The sequence below is a fragment of the Coregonus lavaretus genome, assembly GCF_964263955.1.
Source record: "Coregonus lavaretus genome assembly, chromosome: 24".
Lineage (NCBI taxonomy): Eukaryota > Metazoa > Chordata > Actinopteri > Salmoniformes > Salmonidae > Coregonus > Coregonus lavaretus.
In genome coordinates this window covers 23144875-23148487 of record NC_140011.1, presented here as the reverse complement: position 1 = coordinate 23148487, position 3613 = coordinate 23144875, and positions in this window count along the sequence as shown.

Genomic DNA, 3613 nt, shown 5'->3' with positions numbered 1-3613 from the left:
CCCAGGAAGAGGAAGCTGTGCCCCCTTCTACACAATACCGCGAGATTCAGAACCATCCATTTTGGATAGCTGTATTTTCTGGAATCACGCGTTACTTGACAGATAGCGTGACCATTTTAACCGGAAGTAGTACTGATGGAGGTCAGATGGGTCGTCACTAGCTACCACAGCCACAAAGTCATAAATTCCGCCTATTTCTACATTTATCTTCTTAAAGATGCATTTCCTGGTTGCAAAAATTATAATAGTTCGCCTAATTTCAGTTTATGTGACAAAACAAGCAAGTATAGTGTAGAGAATCATTGTACCAATTATTTTATTTTCAGCTGTTTGAAGCTGATGTACAAAACCGAAAGTAAAATACGCAAATGCGAAACTTAAGACCAGGAAGCATAGAAATAGCGTACGTTGAACACATCTACATAGGAATAGCGCACATAGAACATATCTACCGCTTCTAGACTTTCTTTCAATGAGAATGACAGATCTATGACTCATATTTCTATGTGAATTTGATCAGGTCACCCAAAAAGTTACATATTGCAGCTTTAAAATGTGATTTTAAACCTAACCTTAATTACACTGTTAACTTTATGCCTAACCGTAACTTTAAATGAAGACCCAACATATATTTTTGTTTGTTTTCATTAATATTTACAATATAGCCAATTTTGACTTTGTGGCTGTGGTAACTAGTGGAAACCGGTCTGATGGTGGTGGGATTTTTAAAGTGCATGAGCAGCATGTTGATCAATATGAAAACATTTGATTACATGAGGCATTAGGAGTGAATGTGTTTATATGTTTTGGAATACTCTTTAGGAATGTTTTTAATAGAAAAATAAGTACAAGCTGATGTGTATTTTTAAACTTGCCCACTTACTATGCAGTAGCACAACACTGTGACCTCCTTTGTTAAACACTCAATGTAGCCTACTCAGATAATGGGCTACAAGGCAAACTATTTTTAAAATGTTTTTTTTGCATGTGTTACAATTGCCTCCACAGTTAGCTAAATGTGTCTGTTTTTGCATGTGTTACAATTGCCTCCACAGTTAGCTAAATGTGTCTGTTTTTGCATGCAGGCCTATGCCTTATGAATAAAGGCGTGTTTTATTGTGTAATATGGGGGAAGACAATCAAGTAACCAATCTGGTTGGACTCAAAACAGTTGACATGTAGGCCTACAGAGAGATGAAAATTGAGAGATATTGAATTTCCGTCTCATTTTCTCCTTGCACATGTGGAAACATCTATTGTTACACATCTGGCAGATTCCAGCACTTTGGAAAGAAGCAAGTAAAGCCCCAAATTTATTGACGGTTTATGCAAAACAGTTAATGTTCCTTAAATTCCATCCAATCCCAATGCAACAAGAACAAGATACAAGTAGGCATCAGTCCAAAATTAATGTGGAGACAAACTGAATGTATAATGAAAGCACATTTGTTTGAGTAGCCTATTTTTTATTTTCCTGGCAGTGCAGTGCTTTAATTTCCCCCTGAAAATGCAAACAATGTGTTCTCTGTACGTACACTGAGTATACCAAACACTAGGAACACCTTCCTAATATTGAGTCGCACCCCCTTTTGCCTTCAGAACAGCCTCAATTAATCGGGGTATGGACTCAACAAGGTGTCGAACGTGTTCCTCAGGGATGCTGGCCCATGTTGACTCTAGTGCTTCCAAATAGTTGTGTCAAGTTGGCTGGATGTCCTTTGGGTGGTGGACCATTCTCGATACACACGGGAAACTGTTGAGTGTGAAAAACCCATCACCGTTGCAGTTCTTGACACGCCTGGCATCTACTACCATACCCCGTTCAAGGGCACTTAAATATTTTGTCTTGCCCATTCACCCTCTCAATGGCACACATACACAATCCATGTCTCAATTGTCTCAAGGCTTAAAAATCCTTCTTTAACCTGTCTCCGCCCCTTCATCTACACTGATTGAAGTGGATTTAACAATTGACATCAATAACGTATCATAGTTTTCACCTGGATTCACATGGTCAGTCTATGTCATGGAAAGAGCAGGTTTTCTTAATGTTTTGTGTACTCAGTGTATACAGTATGTGTGGGATATAGACATATGTGTGTCAATGCTGGGGGGTGCTTGGACATGACTGATTATAGTGGCCTGTGAGACAAGGAGATTGACGTTGCCTTGGTCTGCTGCCTCTTACGGACACACAGAGATATCAATTTTCCTGCCTTCTCAGCCTCATGCATTTTATCACCTCCAAAAAAGAAGAGAAGAAATTAAGTGGCCTAGAAGTAGGGGGTTCTATTACCATAGCCAGACTGACACCACTAAATTAAGATCTCACATTTTAGTGAAGTATGATCTTGCGCCGCTATTACTACCATGTGCTCGGTAATGTATTCAGACTCAGGGATGGGTAGGAAGGGAAGTACAATTCTGGTAGCAAAGCGTTAGTCAGGCGTTCACACAGAACCATTAAAGATTCAGCCGCCTGCAGCCCCCAGTCTCTCTCTCTCCCAGCGGTGCAGGAGAACAGGGATAGCCAAAGCAGGTGTGGTGGGCCTCTGGAGTCCTGCCAGTCAACAGTGGGAACTTTCATGAGAATGGAGGGGGTGGTGGGGCGTGCAGAGTGTGGTTACCATACGAGGCTGATCAAGTGTCATGTTGCTCCCTCTCCTCTCCATCATTGTTGAGAAGGGTCTCTTGTCTCCTGGGTTGTCTGTGGTGAAATGTACACATTTTCTCACTGTGTGTGTCTGTGTGTGTGGCAAGAGCTAAGCTTTACAACAACAGAAATGTACAAACTTTCTCACTGTGTGTGTCTGTGTGTGTGGCAAGAGCTAAGCTTTACAACAACAGGCTGAAGAATAACCAGCCTGTTGGGATTCCTTCCAAATTACAAAAACATGACTTTCCTCTGAATGTTCCACTTGCTTCAGGCTTGTGACGTAGACCTACCACAGTATAAATGGGTTAGGAGGAATAAATGCACATATACAATTGACCAGCAATTGTCAGTCTCCATAGCTGCGTTTAGACAGGCAGCCCAATTCTGATATTTTTTTAATTAATTGGTCTTTTAACCAATCAGATCAGCTCTGAAAAAGAGCTGATGTGAAAAGATCTGATGTGATTGGTCAATAGACCAATTAGTGGAAAAATATCAGAATCGGGCTGCTGTCTAAATGCAGGTGTTTGAACTGGTTTCGAGTGAAGTACAGTACTGCTAAGCCTACGCATTCATGCAGTTGTGAAAAAAGTGCAAGCATACATATCTGACTGCTCATTTGCCTTTTAAAATGCATTTGTTGATATGAGTGAGAATTTGCATCTTTCTCAAAGTGTTTTATCAACAGACAATATAAAACATATTGGTTGCTTACGAGCTATAATATCGGTGGTATATGAATAACTGAGCACAGATGGTCAGAGGACAACATATGGCCAATACTTTGAACATTGACACTGTCACTCATTAAATGACAGACATACTATAAATGCTTTGATTGCGCTACATTATAGATGACCCCAGAACCATTAAATATCCAGATATTGGGCTTGTTCAGTAATCACTTTGAAAAAATAAACATATGTGGACAGAAGCTATAAATAAGAAGCTAATTTA